The sequence below is a fragment of the Mixophyes fleayi genome, chromosome 9 (genome assembly GCF_038048845.1).
Source record: "Mixophyes fleayi isolate aMixFle1 chromosome 9, aMixFle1.hap1, whole genome shotgun sequence".
In the NCBI taxonomy this organism is placed as follows: domain Eukaryota; kingdom Metazoa; phylum Chordata; class Amphibia; order Anura; family Limnodynastidae; genus Mixophyes; species Mixophyes fleayi.
Window position 1 is genome coordinate 89,929,911 of NC_134410.1, and position 19,269 is coordinate 89,949,179.

Sequence of the window (19,269 nt, forward strand, 5' to 3'; positions counted from 1 at the left end):
TCTCAGATCTGAAGGTATATTGTGTAGGTGTGTGCACATAAATCTGCATACTCATTGGGACTTTCAGTTGTTGGTAAAATCATTACAGAAATCGCATCTGCAGTCATTTTCTGTAGTGTGTACCCAGCTTAACAAATTAAACTCACTACACCATTGATATAGATATAATTACATCAGCCTGGGTCCTTACTATACTGGCCTGAATCCTCACAAACTTACACACCTGTCTGTGTCCTGATTAAACTAGCACGTGACCCCACAAATTAATTACATAAAAAGCCTGTATTCCCAGAAAAGTACTAAACATTAGCCTATGTCTGATTATACCAGCTGGAGTCCCCACAAGGTGATTACTCATTTAGTGACTGTGCCACCAAAAAAATATATATATACCAGCCTGTACTGCAAATAATGTTTGCATATAAACATGTATCCCTAAAAAAGATTATTAAATATAACTTGTGCTCCCCAAAAACTGATTAGAAACCAGCCCATGTTTCCCAAAATTTACACACCAGCTTGGGCCCCCAAATCCTACAACAATCTGTGCTCACCAAATATACCACCAGCATAGGTCCTCTAAAAAATGATACACCTGCCACCACTGAAAACTGCCCGGCACCATTGGCATTAGTTCCCAGCTTTTAGCTCTTCCACACATAGGAGGCAATTTTTTAGGTTTAAAACTTCAGCTTAAGTGCAAATGCAGCTTTGGAGATGTATTGCTCCTCAATTTGCACAAATGCACCTAGTTTTCCAGTAAAAGCATTAGGTGAAGGCATTTCTAGTAAACTATGAGTAGAAGCATCTGTGTACTTTGTTAGTGGATAAGTGCAGAAAGAATATATCATTTTGCAGAGCATAATTATTGAAATTAGATAAAATGATAGTGTAAAAGAAAACAAATCCCCAAAAGCCTAACTCAACAACTAAATGAGAAGAATACATCGGAGGAAATACTGGCAGTTATCAAGGCCCAAAAGACCTGCAAGGCCCCGGGGCCTGATGGCTTCTCCGCAGCCTACTATAAAAGATTTTCCCAGACCCTGGTTCCCCACCTCCGCACCCTGTTCAATGCTGTCTTGCATGGAGATCCCTTCCCTAAATCGATGTTAGAGGCGCGTATTGTAGTCATACATAAGGAGGGGAAGGACCCTAGCGACTGTGCAAGCTACCGTCTTAATGTTGACATTAAGATATATGCAAAGATCCTGGCCACCCACTTGAATGGAGTCCTTCCGGATCTAATCCACTATGATCAGGTGGGTTTCATCCCGGGTCGCCAGGCTAGGGATAATACTCGCCGCGCGATAGACCTTGTTCAAATCATTAACCAAAGACGTCTTCCGGCCATGATGCTTTCACTGGATGCCGAGAAGGCGTTCGATCGAATTTCTTGGGATTTTATGACCCTTGCTCTGAAGGCGTACGGCTTCTCGGCTGAATTTTTGACCAGGGTATCTGCCCTCTATAACTCTCCCTCAGCTAGGGTCCTGGTTAACGGATCTCTATCTGACCCTCTCTCCCCCTCCAACCGGATGAGACAGGGCTGCCCCCTTTCGCCCTTAATCTTTGCACTAGTGATAGAACCCTTGGCGGCGATGATCAGACAGAAGGCGTCGATCTCAGGTGTGACAGTGGGGCCGCGGGAATTCAAGGTTTCTCACTTTGTTGATGACATACTTCTCTCTCTGACGAACCCTCAGGAGTATCTTCCTGCCCTATATAAACTTATGGATGAACACGGTCTCCATTCTGGCTATAAAATTACTGTGTTTACAGTTTCTTATTACCCCATTTGAGGACCTTAATGATGTCAAATTAAAATTGCAGATTATTAGAGATAAAATCTCCCATGATACAAAATTGCTGATATCTAGAAAACATAAACAAATTCTAAGAGATATTCAACAGCATAAAATCTATGGAAAAGATGATCCATTGGAAAACAGAAAGGATCATCTTTCCTTGGACAATGATCATGTGGATAGAGGTCAATCCACATTTCCATATAAATCGATTTCATCTGACTACCATAATGAAAATTTTCCCACTACATCTAAGAGTAAAGATAGACATGATTCCTTACAATGGTTTAATCCCTTAAAGAAATCAAGGAATAAAAACTATAAAGATTGTCAACAACCTGCTAATTTTGAATCTCATAACAAGTTTGACATCTTAAGGGATAGAGATGACTCCCCTTCTCCTTTTCCTTACTCCCACTCTACGTGGAAGAAAAAGAGACCCCAAGGACAGAGACAGAGAAGGAGGTAAAGGAAGTCTCAATTCCAATAATCAAAGAGAAATGCATTCTTTCAAATAAGAATATAGACATTAAGAAAAAAAGAAAGCAAAGGGGCGGGAATAACAAAGTGAGGTTTTTGAAGCTTAAACAAAAATTAAAGGCCAGAAAGTTGTTGGCCAAAAGTAAGGCTGTCTATGAATCTACCCACCCCAATACGCCTTGTAATGTTTTCAACTTAAGTTCACGTGTACTTAGCCAAGATGAATTATCACTCCTCTCGAAAGGTTTGAAATTTGCTCCTACATCAGGATCAGATCCCTTTAGAATTTTTTTGGACTTACAAAAATTCATCAGAAAATTAACGATTAAGAAATTTTTCCAAATGAAAAATAAAGATTCTGATTCTATGAATTATAATATTGATAAAAATACGAAGTTGAAAAAACCCTCAACATTCTATCCATCTTACATTAAAGGTCCATATATAGAGACCTTTGGTAGACTAGTGACTGATGAATTAAAAAATATGCACGAAAAGAAAGAGAAAATTCATTTCAATTTACCTCAGAGGGAGAGATTAGCACTAAAGGAACTCCAGGAGGATTCCGATGTAGTTATTAAGCCCGCTGATAAAGGGGGAGGGGTTGTAGTTCTAAACAAAGCTGATTATTTGAAAGAAATTGACAGACAATTGGCAGATAAGAATACTTATCGTAAATTAAAGAGTGATCCTACTAATGGAATTAGGAAGAAATTTGAAAATCTAATTACGAAATATGAAAATATAGGTACTATTGACAAAGAGGTGGGTGATTTCCTGAGAGGACATTCCCATACCACCCCCTATATATATATTCTTCCTAAAATCCACAAAGATCCAGTGCATCCATCAGGTCGCCCCATTATATCTGGGGTAAATAGTTTGACAGCTAATCTATCTGCCTATATAGACCATCATTTAGAACCCCTAGTGCAGAATAATCCATCATACCTAAAAGACACAAGAGAGGTACTAAACCATCTTGCAAACATCCCTTGGACCTCCAATATGTATATGGTGACAGCCGATGTCACCTCACTATACACCATAATTGAACATCAAAGGGGTTTAGCATCAGTGAAATTCTTTCTGGATAGATCCACCATAGATGAGAATTTGAAATATTTTCTCCTGGAGGGAATTAGTTTCATCTTGGAGAATAATTTTCTTCAGGAGACTGGAACAGCTATGGGTACCAGGGTCGCTCCGAGTTATGCCAATTTGTTTATGGCTCATTGGGAACATCTTTATATCAATGATAGACTCGGAGCGAACCTGGTATCCTGGAGAAGGTATATAGATGATATACTCTTCCTGTGGAGTGGGGATAAATTCACTTTAGATATCTTCTGCTCTAGCCTCAACTTCAATGATTGGAACATTTAATATACTTTCAATATCAGCAGCTCTTCAGTCCACTTCTTAGACTTACATCTATATATTGAGAATGAAAGGATACAAACACAATGTTATCAAAAACCCACAGATACTAACACACATATTCCACCTTCCAGCCAACATCATCCTAACTGGTTGAGGGGAATCCCATATGGACAGTTCCTGCGTATTAGAAGGAACTGTACTGACGATTAATCCTTCTTCACACAGATGGATAATATGTATAAAAGTTTTCAAAGTAAAGGCTATAATGATCAACAACTGAATAAAGCAAAAGAGAAAGTAAATATGATTGATCGAGAGTGCCTCTTAAAATCCTCAAAAAAATCTGATAATAAGGATTTTCAATTATCCTTTATCACTAATTATAGTCATACATATAAAAAGATGGAACATATTATATCAAAATTCTGGTATATTTTAGGGAAAGACACACATCTTGCAGGAATCCTTCCAAAAAAACCCTCTTTTATATATAGAAAATCTCAAACTTTGAAGAACAAATTAGTTAAAGGAGCCTCGATTGAATACCCCAGAAAAGGGAGAATCAAATCAAAGGGCTTCTACCGTTGTGGGCAGTGCATTCCGTGCAGACAAATTGCCCACAATAATAGTAAAATAGAAGATTTTACTGTTCATGGCAATCTTTACAAAATAGATTCCTTCATTACATGTCACTCATGTAATGTTATATATATATATAATAGAATATAAATGCGGATTATCTTATGTTGGAAAAACATCACGTCCTCTAAAAAAACGTATATATGAACACATCCGGAACATCAAATTAGGATATGAGCAACATTCTCTATCCATGCATTTTAAAGATCATCATGAGTGTAACACTAGGGACATTAGGAATTTCATTGGTATAGATTTAGTACGAGGAGACTGGAAATGTAGAGATGTTAATAATAAATTATCTCAGAGAGAAATGATATGGATTTTTAAGCTCAACACCTTGATACCAACAGGTTTAAATAAAGATTTTGAGTTGAAATGCTTCTTAGAATGATTAATCCTATCTTTTTTGTTTTCTCTTATCTCATTCCAGAAGAAAACATCTATGTACATCTTCTCCACTTATCTATAACATTGAATTATTTTAAATATTGTATGTTTTGGAATTTTGAATTATTTTATAGGAGAGGAAAGTAACACTGCTCTACATCTATAATCCCACAATATCGGATTAATTATAAATTATCCCTTCTGTCACAGCCGATATTAGCTATATCTCTCTTTGCATTAGAAGGGAAACAATTATATAATTAGAGATAATTGGTCTCATTATATAGGGATATATTTGTGATACAGTGTGCCTTCCTTCTTATTTTTTAAATAGTTTTGCACTTATATTTATATTCTCCTTGTACGAATATGAACTCACGGACTATTCCGAGAGTTGAACATGTGATCGGAGATATACTCATGTTAATATATTGTGAAAACTTATAACTGGATATAGTATTCAGCTGCTTGCTTAGTATGTATATATTTTTTTCTCTTGTGAATACATTTATCCATTAATCATCCTGTTATTTGAATATGTTACTGGATACATACTCGTGACAACATATTTAGAAAGTTGATAGATTGCATAAAGTTCTTGTCAAATATGTATTCTTTTTTCCTGTGTTAAATCCAAAAAATGTTTTTGTATTGAAATGAAGTTTTTTTATATTTGAATGATGTTTTGCATTTTTAATTGGCACTTCTCTACAGCTTTGGATCCAATCATGTGTTCGGAGTTAATTATAAAAAGGAAACACAGTGCTCCTTATTCATTACCTTGAAAAAGATCCATTGAACAGGATCGAAACTAGTCGGTGATTCCATACTGTGTTTCTTTGTGCTTGCCGGCCGAGACGGGACTTGCTTAGATGGAGAGTTCAGTGACTGTTCAGCTCACAAGCTTGCTGTTTTGAAATTCTGCAGCCAACATCCGGACGTCACTTACTCCTTACTAATATCTGTGTACCCGCTGGAATGGCTCACAGACAGTGATCGCTATTTACTCCGCGGTAGGAACATCTATGTTTTTATACAATAAATGTTTTTAGCCTCTACCTAAGAGATATTTCTCTGTTTCTTGTATTTTCCGTGAGGATTAGAAGAAGCGGAGAGGAGCGGAAGCTTTTGTCTATTTTGAAGTGCCAATTTTAAAGAATCTACGGTGTAAGTAGATTGAATTGTGGGGAATCCCACACCATATATCTACCACCTATTTATTGATTTCAGTGATCTTATAGAATAGAATAAGCCATATATTGACAACTTGGACATATATATTATTGTACTATACAGTATCACACTATTATAATCTTTTCCTTTACATGGTTGGATTGCCATCAGGAAAACTTCTATGATTGATTGGAAGAAATTGAACATCATATCATCAACCTATAAGTATTTTTTAATTTAAGTTTTATTCTACAGTTGTGTTTGGGAAACCACAGTGCAGAAAAGTGATTTACCTATTTTTTCTATAAAATTAATTTTGTTAAATCAGAGGCCATGCTCCTCCACGCTTCCCCTTTCCTTAGGACCAGTTCAGGGCTGGATTTACCGCTAGGCAACCTAGGCACCTGCCTAGGGCCTAGCGGCTCTCGGGGGCCCAGCTGGGGGGGACAAGAGAAAATTTTAAAAAATAAAATAAAAATTCAGCCCCTCCCCCGACTCGCGGCACACCCCCCTGTGACGGGGGTCGGGTGCCGTGAGACGGGGAGGGTTAGTGTGTTGGCTGGTCTCCTCCCTCCCTCCTGTGTGTGGCCTGCTGTGTGTCACATGGGACGTGCACCACATGACAGGTGCCGTCCCATGTGTGAAGGGGATAAAGACTGCACAGCTCCTAGATGGAAAAAGGTAAGTTGGGGGAGGGGTGGGGTAGTATATTAATAGTGTGTGTGTGTGTGTGTATTATGTGTGTGTGAGGGGCCATTGTCTGTGTGTGTATTATGTGTGTGTGAGGGGCCATTGTCTGTGTGTGTATTATGTGTGTGTGAGGGGCCATTGTCTGTGTGTATTATGTGTGTGTGAGGGGCCATTGTCTGTGTGTGAGGGGCCATTGTGTGTATTATGTGTGTGTGAGGGGCCAATGTCTGTGTATCATGTGTGTGTGAGGGGCCACTGTCTGTGTGTATTATGGGTGTGTGAGAGGCCACTGTCTGTGTGTATTATGTGTGTGTGAGGGGCCACTGTCTGTGTGTATTATGTGTGTGTGTGTGAGGGGCCACTGCCTGTGTGTATTATGTGTGTGTGTGGGGCCAATGTCTGTGTCTATTATGTGTGTATGTGAGGGGCCACTGTCTGTGTGTATTATGTGTGTGTGTGAGAGACCACTTTCTTTGTGTATTATGTGTGTGTGTGGGGTCAATGTCTGTGTCCATTATGTGTGTGTGTGTGAGGGGCCACTGTCTGTGTTTATTATGTGTATGTGTGTGAGGGGCCACTGTCTGTGTGTATTATGTGTGTGTGTGAGGGGCCACTGCCTGTGTGTATTATGTGTGTGTGTGGGGCCAATGTCTGTGTCCATTATGTGTGTGTGTGTGAGGGGCCACTGTCTGTGTGTATTATGTGTGTGTGTGAGGGGCCACTGTCTGTGTGTATTATGTGTGTGTGTGGGGTCAATGTCTGTGTCCATAATGTGTGTGTGTGAGGGGCCACTGTCTGTGTTTATTATGTGAATGTGTGTGAGGGGCCACTGTCTGTGTGTATTATGTGTGTATGTGTGAGAGGCCACTGTCTGTGTGTATTATGTGTGTGTGTGTGTGTGTGTGTGTGTGTGTGTGTGTGAGGAGCCACTGTGTGTGTGTATTATGTGTGTGTGTGTGAGGCGCCACTGTCTGGGTGTATTTTGTGTGTGTGAGGAGCCACTGTGTGTGTATTATGTGTGTGTGAGGCGCCACTGTGTGTGTGTATTGTGTGTGTGTGTGTGTGAGGGGCCAGTGTATTTATATTATGTGTGTGTGAGGGGCTGTTTGTGGGAGGGAAATAGGTTTATTTTCTAAATGATAACACTATTAATTTAATGTTTTGGTTGGAGGTAGGCTTACTTATAAATTGTGGATGCTATATTGATTTAACACTGGGGCTGGTTGGAGTTCACTAAATTTTATGTACCCATTTTTTTTCCAAATAGGGTCTCCAACATTCCAGGATCCAGACAAGCAGAAACTGATCTAAAGACACAGCAGCCACAAGTGATGAAAGTGACGAGAACCAGTAGGAGAGAGCAGCCCAGTCTGCCAACTATCCTGAATCTGGTGGGATTTATATTATGAGGAGGTCTGACTTGTTTAAATGTTGCACTATGGGATTCATGCAGAAGACTGACATATTAACATGTTCATTACTTTCCAGCACTTTTTCATGTTTCTGTAGGTAGAGGGCTGCAGTCAGTAACTGTAGTGGCGGACGGTCTATGACGTGGTAGTGATAGGAGACTGCTGTTTTTTCATTACTGGGCTTGCTAACCCTGAACTGCAGTTTTCTTGACATATTATGATTAATACCTAAATTTAGTTAAAGATAAAGTACAATTTGTGTGAATTGAAAGGTAAGCAGTGGTGGAAGTTGGGTGTATATGGTAGTAGGCTATACCGCTACTTCTCATACAGCCTTCATTGTAAAATAATAAAATTCCATTCACTTGTTTACATTCCCATTACATTTTTCATACCGCGACTTCTAAATTTACACTTCGACCACTGAGCTTAATATTCATCGTATGGAGTATATGACCAGCATAATTCAAAATTCTGCTAGTTCCTTTGACAAAATATGGGGTCCATGGTCATTATTCTTTAACTGCTGAGACCACAGTGTGATGTAGTGTAATGATAAAGGAGGGCACAGTGTGATGAGAGGGACAGTAATGAGGGGCCACAGTGGGATAGTGTGATGGTGTGATGCAGGAGGAGCAGTGTGATGTGCGGCGGCACATAGCTTACCTTTCTACTTAACGATAGGGGTATATGCTATGCTAAAAAAATATAGTGCTATGGATTGTTTCAGGGAGGGGGGGGGGGAACGAATATCTTGCCTAGGGCCCCATGAGGTCTAAATCGGGCTCTGGACCAGTTTATAGACTAATTTTGCACTACGATGGCAGGCAAATAAGATCAAATATCTTGGATTTTATATCACCTCGACCTATGATAGATTGTATCAGGAAAACTCCCCCCCCACTTCTGTCAAAAATCAAACAGGACTTGGAGACTTGGAAGAGCTATATCATATTGTGGCTGGGGAGGAATATCGCTATTAAGATGAACTTGGTCCCTAAACTTCTATATCTTTTTCAGACTCTTCCGGTGAGGGTTCCCGACTCTGTGTTTAGAGATTTGCATTCCTCCTTCCTAAAGTTTATATGGCGTGGTAAGCCCCCTAGAATCTCGATAGCAGTGCTCAAAAAGCTCAGGGCTCGAGGAGGCAGGGGTTTTCCAGATATTAAATTTTATTATTTGGCATCCCATCTGACCCAGGTGGCGGTAACCTATGCCTCTTACCAGTCCATAGCATGGGTGGACCTGGAGACCCACTATGTTGGGACCCCCTCTATGGCATCACTCTGAGGCTTGGCTAATATAGATAGACCACCAGTGGCCTCCTCTCTTCAATCTCTTAAATTCTGTTTGTCCCTTTGGGACTCATGCCGAGTCAAATATATATTGTCCTCCCCTATCTTACCTCTGACTCCTCTTTGGGGCAACCCACACTTCCCTCCTGGCAATTCAACACAGCAATTTAAACATTGGATAAGGGCGGGAATTTGGGTGGTTTCGGACCTGGCAGTCAATCAAACTTGGGCTTCTATGTCGGAACTTCATCATAGTTTTGAACCGTTTCGTCCGCTTCCAGGTCCGACACTTCGCCATGTCTTTGCCTCCCTAGGAGGTTCTCCGGGCCCTGACCTCCTTTGAGTATATATGTCTACAGTCCCCTCTCACTAAAGGGATGATCTCCCAGATCTATAATTGGCTCATAGTCTATACTTTCGATACTCCAGGCCGACATGAGCGGGAATGGGAAAATGACCTAGGACCTCCTCCAGATGACTCATGCTGGGAGGAGATCAGGGAAGGGATTGCCAGGAGCTCGATATCTACATTAATTAAGGAAACAGCCTACAAAGTGTACTATAGGTGGTACTATACTCCTGATAAGTTGTCTCAAATGTTTCCCACGGCCACTCCGAGCTGCTGGTGGGAATGTGGCCAGAGAGGTACGATGCTACATGTATGGTGGACCTGCCCTCGCATAGTTCCCTTTTGGAACATGGTTCTTACACTTATAAACTCTCTGTCAAAACAACAGATAAATAAGGACCCCTGGTCATTCCTTCTCTCTCGCCCTATACCTGATGAGAGCGCGCCTTCTAATAAGCTTATCTCCCATATCTTTGCAGCTGCTAAATCCCTAATAGCAAAACATTGGAAAGACCCTAGGGCTCCCTCTATGCAGGAGTTACGGTCCTACATAGGACATGTCGCAAGCATGGAGAGTATAACGTGTTACCTTCATGATAAATCATATAATTTCGATAGGGTGTGGGCCCCGTGGTATTTACTAGAAAGCCGTAGCTGCCTATCCAGTATGGCTCCCCCTCCTGCAGATGGAATATAGCTCTTGGGCCGCCTCCGGATCCCCCCGGGCTGGATACGGCGCGCTGCTGGTGAGTAATGTTTGTATGCTAGTTTTCTTTTTGGTAGCCAATGTAACCGTGTGGCTTAGCTTTACCTAGCAATGTTCCAAGTTCGCTTATTTACTTATTAGCAATATTATTAACAGTACTTGTGCCTTTCTACCTCCCATCCCTCCTTTCTCTTTCCCCCTCCCCTCACCCCCATTCCCCACCTATATAAAAGTATAAAACATAGAGCAGACATCTTGAATACTAATATTTTTATGTCAAACGTTTTGATGTATTTTTCCTGTTGTTTCCTCTTCAAAATAAAGAGTTTAAAAAAAAGAAGAAACATATTTATTTTCCATTTTAACTAGGAGGAATCAGCAAAGAAGACTTTTTTATTATTATTAAGATGCTAAAGAGAGGTTTAGGAAGTTTTTTTATTCAAGTAAGCTATATTTGAAAACATTTTGGAAAATATGTCCATTACACTGGGACCACTGTGTTGACAAAGTAGGTGCAGCCATACAGTGTCCTCTCGCCAACTCAAACTCAATCTTTCTAAAACAGTGTTAATAATATTTCCACCCACCAACAAGAGCATACCTGACATATCTATTTCTGTCGATAGTATCAGAGTCGGTTTACCGCTAGGCAACCTAGGCACCTGCCTAGGCCCTAGCGGCTCTCGGGGGCCCAGCTGAAGGGGTCAGGAACAATTTTTTTAAAAAAGTAAAAAATTTTGGCCCCTCCCCCGACTCGCGCTCCCCGCACGAGTCGGGGGAGGGGGGGTCGGGTGCCGCGAGTCAGGGGAGGGGCTAGTGTGGTGGCTGGTCTCCTCCCTCCCTCCTCTGTGTGGCCTGCTGTGTGTCACATGGGACGTGCACCACATGACAGGTGCCGTCCCATGTGTGAAGGGGATGAAGACTCCACAGCTCCTAGATGGAAAAAGGTAAGTTGGGGGAGGGGTGGGGTAGTATATTAATAGTGTGTGTATTATGTGTGTGTGAGGGGCCACTGCGTGCATGTATTGTGTGTGTGAGGGGCCACTGTGTGCGTGTATTGTGTGTGTGTGAGGGACCACTGTGTCCGTGTATTATGTGTGTGTGTGTGTGTGTGAGGGGCCACTGTGCGTGTATTATGTGTGTGTGTGTGTGAGGGGCCACTGTGTCTGTGTATTATGTGTGTGTGAGGGGCCACTGCGTGCGTGTATTGTGTGTGCATGTGAGGGGCCACTGCGTGCGTGTATTAAGTGTGTGTGTGTAAGGGGCCACTGTGTGCGTGTATTATGTGTGCGTGAGGAGCCACTGCGTGCGTGTATTATGTGTGTGTGTGTGTGTGTGAGAGGGGCCACTGTGTGCGTGCATTATGTGTGAGGGGACACTGCGTGCGTGTATTATGTGTGTGTATGTGAGGGGCCACTGCGTGCATGTATTATGTGTGTGTGTGTGTGTGTGAGGGGCCACTGTGTGTGTGTATTATGTGTGTGTGTGAGGGGCCACTGCTGCATGTATTATGTGTGTGTGTGAGTAGCCACTGTGTGTGTGTATTGTGTGTGTGTGTGAGGGGCCACTGTGTGTGTGTATTATGTGTGTGTGAGGGGCCACTGTGTGTGTGTGAGGGGCCACTGTGTGTGTGAAGGGGGGGCCAAACCAATATCTTGCCTAGGGCCCCATGAGGTGTAAATCCGGCTCTGGATAGCATGACCAAAAATCCCACCCCATAAGCTCGCTGCCTAGGTGTAATCCTCGACTCGCACCTATCCTTTGTTCCCCACATTGACTCTATATCTAAATCATGTTATATACATCTAAAAAACATTTCCAGAATTCGCACATATCTCACACAAGACACTGCAAAAACCTTAATTCATGCACTTATCATTTCCAGCATTGACTATTGCAATTCCCTCCTTACTGATCTTCCCCAAAACAGACTTAAAACCCTGCAATCTATTTTGCACGCAGCGGCAAAATTGATTTTCCTTGCAATTCGTTATTCCTCTGCTGAATTACTCTGTATGTCTCTACACTGGTTGCCTGTTTTCTACAGAATCCAAAATAAAATACTTTTACTAACCTACAAGGCCATCAACAAAGCTGCACCAACATACATCTCTCTTGTCTCAAAATATCTCCCAACTCGGCAACTCAGTTCTGCACAAGATCTGCGTCTCTCATCCACCCTCATTACATCCTCCCATTCTCGGTTACAGGACTTTTTTCGGGCTGCACCCACTCTATGGAACTCTCTCCCACGCACAATAAGACTCTCCTCTGGTCTACAAACTTTCAAGCATTCTCTGAAAACCCATCTCTTCAGACAAGCTTATAATATTCCTCAGCCACCCTCTTAACCTCACTACATTACCCTATTATCATCCGTTACACAATTTCACACAGGACAACTACCCCCTGACCAACATTGTTGTGTGACAGAATCATTTAGCTTATGAGTCACTTTTACCTTTGCAGTCTGCCTGGACCGAAATGCAAAATGTAGACTTAGCCTCATGTATCAAACTCCCATTGTCCCATAGATTGTAAGCTTGTGAGCAGGGCCTTCTCACCTCTTTGTCTTTTTATCCAGTTTGTTTATTAGTTTACTGTTTTTGTCCCCAATTGTAAAGCGCTACGGAATATGTTAGCGCTATATAAATAAATGATGATGATTTTGATGATGATGATGATCATGACGACAGTGAATATCATCCAATATATAGGAAATGGTTGATGGGTGACCTGGATTGTGCTGTCCTGTATCAAGGGCTATGAAATACACTGCACAATTGGGGTCTATGCTACATGTTTGTCACATCAGGTTAGATCATTGGAAGACTGTATTTTATGCTACTTCATGGGACTATATTATATGCTTAACAATTGGAAACTATCATATACTTCAAGGGGGTTGTAATACTTGTTGAACACTGATGAAAGCTCTGTTATATGTTCAATGTGGCTGCTTTATATGCTGGACAGTGAAGAGACTGTAAAATATCCTGGTGTTGTATTTTATTCTGGAAAATTGATAGCTAAATCATATAGGGCCTTATTCAACTTCGAACGCAACCTTTACGTAAGTTGCTTTGCAAAAAACGAGCACGGAACTTGAACGCACGTGTGTCCATATTCAAACCCAACCTGATCTCAAGATATGTTTCCATTTGAATTTGGTTACAAGTATACTCGCCTAAACGTTATTTGTTGTAACAAAACAGACTGCACAATGAGCATTATAAAGTCCCATCAGAACGCATGCAAAAGAAATTTTTATTATAAACAAAATTATCGACTCATAATACTGTAATCATTAATAAGAATATGTTTTTCTTTCTTTCTTTTTTTTACATTAATCTCTACAGGGATATTGGCACATATTTGAACATTTACTTTTATTTACAAATAATGGTTATTTTTAATTGCAAATTTTTTTGAAGTTTGAATATATATTTAAAACTAAATTGTTTATTATAATGAATATTAAAATATTTACAAACAACACATTTACAATTTCTGTGCATTCGATTGGGACACATTCACAAATATTCAAAAACAATTTAAAGTAGTATAATTTTTAAACATAATAAAATAAAATTTTTGTGCAATAAAAAACAAGAACATACTCTAGGGGATAAATGTATCAAGGTCCGATTTTGCAAATCCAGCGATTTTATCGTGAGAGTTGAAACTCGCAGATGTATGAAGCTGAGATTTCATGCAAAATCGCCAGAGTTGTGCTTCTGTCAAAATCGCTATTTGCAAAATTGCCAGAGATCAAACTCCCGACTGTTTGCCATTGCAGCTATACAAGTCTCAAATGTATAAAGGTGCGAGTAAGCAAACTCAGGAGAGTTTGATTTCAAACACGCTAGGACCTCTGCGCAATGAGCGTAGTTCATTGCGCGTGTGCAACGCTCATTGCGCAGAGGTCCTAGCTAGTAGGAACTCCGCTACGCAATGAACGTACGTTCATTGCATAAGCTCTATTTACAGTATTAGGTGATTTCCCCAACAGCGTGGGAAAATCACATAATACAGTACATAGACCTTGCGCAATGAACGTAAGTTCATTGCGGAGCTGACCTCCTACTAGGTAGGAGGTGTTTGCGCCGGCTGCTGTATTTTTTATTTTTCTTCAATCAACACTAAAGTGTCGGGATGTACAAATATGGGGCCCCCCTGGCCGAAGCAAAGAAGACTACTATCAACAAGGGGCCCCTCCTGGGTGAAGCCAAGAAGACATTTTTCAAGCTGTGGGACTGGGGCAAGCCTGGACATTTGGATGTACAATTTATTTTTGGACTTTTACAAGCCTGGACATTTGGATGTACAATTTATTTTTGGACTTTTACAAGCCTGGACATTTGAATGGTATAAATACTTTAGGACTGGGGCAAGCCGGACATTTGGAATTACAAATTGTTTTGGGACTTTAATGACAGAAAGAAGACTTCATCGGTGAGTATTAGGGGTTTTATTATTTTTAATAAGTATATATGGTGTAAATGAGGGTGGTTACTGTGTTTATTGTGGGTTTTTTATTTTTATAAAATTTTAGTGGTTGAAATGAGGGTGTTGTGGTTTTTTAAACTTTTTTTTGTGGAACTACAGGTCCCAGCCAGCCATGGATATCAGGGCATGTTGGCACTTGTGGTTCTCCAAGTGCCAACATGCCCTGGCTGCCGTGGGTATGCTGGTGCTTGTAGTTATACAAGCAGCAGCATTGCCACACTATTTTGGGCAGCCTGGCTGGCTGGGACTTGTAGTTCCACAAAACAAAATGGCGTCAGTTTGTTATTTTAACTCTTTATTGCTGGTATTACCCTACTACCCACAGCCCAGGGGTAGTAGGAAGAGCCCTAGTGCTATCAGCACTGGGCTGGGGGTCTCTAGGGGGGGCCCACTCGTTTTTTTCAGTGGACCCCACTCCCTAGGGAATCCAGCCCAGGCCTGAACAGTCTAGGGTTGGTTAGTCATTATGGCAGGGGAACCCCTGCAGCGTGTCCCACTGCTATAGTGCCGCCAACCCTGGCTGGTTTGCCTAGTGCTGGTAAAGTGAAAATTGGGGGACCCCACGCAAAATTTTTCCCCGATTTTCATGGAACCAGCAGTAGTCAGGCAGCACTAGGGTTAAGCAGGAATAGAGGGGGGACCCCACGCTTTTTTTTTTAAACTTTCATCTATTCTTCACCATTTTTACAGCTGCCGGAGCTCCGGCAGCTGTATGACAGGGCAGTGTAACAGTGATGTGTTTACAACTCGCTGCTACAACACAGGAGAGTTAGCTAAACACAAGAGTGTTTACATCGCAGTAAATCGCCAGAGATGACCAGCGATTTTAAAGATCAGTGTCAAAATCGCAGCTTGATACATTTCAGTTTTTTTTACTAAAATTTGCCGCGATTTTAACACGCTGTCAAAATCGGACCTTGGTACATTTACCCCTAGATATGTTTAGGTATTGTGATTGTATTCATCTTTGGGTTTATTGTATTGTGTCTATTTAATTCCATGTAAATAGTAAATGTCTACATCTGTGTACATTTAGCACTCGTGAGTATTTTTATGTCAGTGTATATTCTATATGTATTTTTTGTGCCAGTTGGCTGCCAAAGTCTATTGATGACATCACTCACACTCTGTGGTGCGAGTCTCTACTTCTCCCGGATTCTTGCTAGGGATGGACATTGGAAGTCAACCATCAAATGATGCATTGAAACTTTTGATGTGATGGTAACTAACCATTGCATTAAAAGAATTTGATGGAAAAAAGTCTGAATATGATTTGCGCATGTGCGAAAAAACCCTGTTTGCGTATGCGCAATACCCCTGCAGTACAGGCAGCTGGTGATGGGACTGGGGTGGGATCGGGTCGCAGAGTGGTGACTCACTGGAAGAGGTGGAGCAGGACAGGACAACACCGACCCCACCACCAGTGACTGACTGCTGCAGCTGATGTGCTGCACACAGTGACTGGATGTGGGACTGTGACAGGTCTGTTTGTGATTCTGTAGCTGGCTGTTGCTGCAGGGGTAAAGCTGTGCTCTAATTGGTTCTATGAGAAATTGAAAGCCAATCAGAGCTATCAATGTGCTCTGTTGTCTAGCCAATCTTGTCTGAGGCAGAGAGCAGCAGCTAGAAAGGAGCTCGATGTCCATCCCTAATTCTTGCTTTTGTGTGCTCCCACTTGTCACGAAACCCGAGGATATATAGTGGATCCCTTGTATCTACCAGATAATACTGCTCCTTCAGGGCTGTGGAGTCTAACGGGTAGGTGGTGTTCGCCTGGGACACCCGCAAGTGGGTATGGACTTAGCTGCCCCTATCCCACAGGTCGCGATCCCCTGGATGAGTGCTGGCAGATTGCTAGGTGGAGCCAGATGCAGAGGAGAGATGACGGCAGCTCAAGAGGAGCAATGGAGATGTAGAACTAAAGATGACCTGATGATGGTAACTCAGAGCAACAGCTGGAGAGTCACTGAAACAGCGGCAGTTCAATAGAAGCAATGGAAGAGTAGAACTATAGCTGATCCGATGATGGTAACTCAGAGCTGCGGCAGGAGAGTCACTGGAACAAGAGCAGTTCAATAGAGGCAATAGGGATGTAGAACTATAGCTGACCTGATGATGGTAACTCAGAGCAACGGCAGGAGAGTCACTGGAACAGCGGCAGTTCAATAGAAGCAATGGAGGTGTAGAACTATAGCTGACCCGATGATGGTAACTCAGAGCAGCGGCAGGAGAGTTACTGGAACAACGGCAGTTCAATAGAGGCAATAGGGATGTAGAACTATAGCTGACCTGATGATGGTAACTCAGAGCAACGGCAGGAGAGTCACTGGAATAGCGGCAGTTCAATAGAAGCAATGGAGGTGTAGAACTGTAGCTGACCTGATGATGGTAACTCAGAGCAGCAGCAGGAGAGATCGTGAGAGGTAGCAGCCACACTGGAGTAACAGGAGGTGCAGGTAGACCAAAGGGAGCCAGGTCCTTGCAGCGAGTGAATGAACTCGAAGAACAGGCTATGGACAGGAGGAAGTAGGAGGTTTAAATAGTGCTCCAATGATGAACGAGGGCCAATGAGGAACGAGTAGAAGGTCAGAAGAGAGGGGAGTTACGTTTACACATGCGCAGAGCAGTAGGCTAGATGCTGGACGTATCCAAGGGTGTCATCAGATTACTGGAATCACCGCTTACAGGAGTAAGGTAATAACGCCAGTGGTCGTCCGCGGTGCCGGCGTGTGACACCACCGCTCTTTATAATTATATACATGACATTCTCAGAATGTGGAGACGCTGAAATTTTCTCAGTGATGTAGAAATTATGGAAGCTTTCGAGAATTCTCTAGATTCTGATATTGAAGACATTGAAATAGCAGATAAATTTGATTTTGATGAAGTTGGCCATACCAGCGAAACCATAGCTGAAGAGTCCTGTGATCCAGATGACAGAATTTGTTATATTCATCTATGAAAACCAGCCCACATTTTAGAAAGCTACTCCAACAGTGAGGACTCCACTACAGCTATAGCAATCTCTTCAATCCAACCAATACGTCAAATTTTGTGGTATTCTGGCAAGGACAACTATTTTACTGGCAATGTGCCAATATTCTTAGGTGCCAAAAGGATAACGATTGCTGTAGAACCCCATATTCCTACTTCATTCAGATATTTACCGATAATATTTTCAAACATATAGTTAAGGAAACTTTTCGTCATGCTAGACGTCGTCTGCTGATATGACAGAAAATGAAAGGAGTATGCCCAAATAACAGGGCCGGATTTACCGCTAGTCAACCTAGGCACCTGCCTAGGGCCTAAAGGCTCTCGGGGGCCCATGTGGGGGGGACAAGAGAAAATGTAAAAATAAAAATAAAAAAAATCGGGGGACGGGTGCCATGAGATAGGGGAGGGCTAGTGTGTTGGCTGGTCTCCTCCCTCCCTCCTGTGTGTGGCCTGCTGTGTTTCATGCGGGACGTGCACCACATGACAGGTGCCGTCCCATGTGTGAAGGGGATGAAGACTGCACAGCTCCTGGATGGAAAAAGGTAAGTTGGGGGAGGGGTAGGGTAGTATATTATTAGTGTGTGTGTGTGTGTGTGTGTGTATTATGTGTGTGTGAGGGGCCATTGTCTGTGTGTGTTTTATGTGTGTGTGAGGGGCCATTGTCTGTGTGTGTATTATGTGTGTGTGAGGGGCCATTGTCTGTGTGTATTATGTGTGTGTGAGAGGCCATTGTCTGTGTGTATTATGTGTGTGTGAGGGGCCATTGTCTGTGTGTATTATGTGTGTGTGAGGGGCCATTGTCTGTGTGTATTATGTGTGTGAGGGGCCATTGTCTGTGTGTATTATGTGTGTGTGAGGGGCCATTGTCTGTGTGTATTATGTGTGTGTGAGGGGCCATTGTCTGTGTGTATTATGTGTGTGTGAGGGACCACTGTCTGTGTGTATTATGTGTGTGAGAGGGGCCACTGTCTGTGTGTATTATGTGTGTGCGTGTGTGTGAGGGGCCACTGTCTGTGTGTATTATGTGTGTGTGTGAGGGGTCACTGTCTGTGTGTATTATGTGTGTGTGTGGGGCCAATGTCTGTGTATATTATGTGTGTGTGAGTAGCCACTGTCTGGGTGTATTATGTGTGTGTGTGAGGGGCCATTGTCTTTGTGTATTATGTGTGTGTGAGGGGCCAATGTCTGTGTATTATGTGTGTGTGAGGGGCCACTGTCTGTGTGTATTATGTGTGTGTGAGGGGCCACTGTCTGTGTGTATTATGTGTGTGTGAGGGACCACTGTCTGTGTGTATTATGTGTGTGTGAGGGGCCACTGTCTGTGTGTATTATGTGTGTGCGTGTGTGTGAGGGGCCACTGTCTGTGTGTATTATGTGTGTGTGTGAGGGGCCACTGTCTGTGTGTATTATGTGTGTGTGTGGGGCCAATGTCTGTGTC

The 19,269-nt window shown here is 42.2% G+C and overlaps 1 protein-coding gene across 7 annotated transcripts in view; it reads right to left on the bottom strand.

Moving 5' to 3' along the window:
• The window catches only part of LOC142100822 (diacylglycerol kinase eta-like), a 481,771-nt gene that overhangs the window by 172,104 nt on the left and 290,398 nt on the right, over positions 1-19,269 (bottom strand). The gene's annotated exons all lie outside the window — the stretch shown is intronic.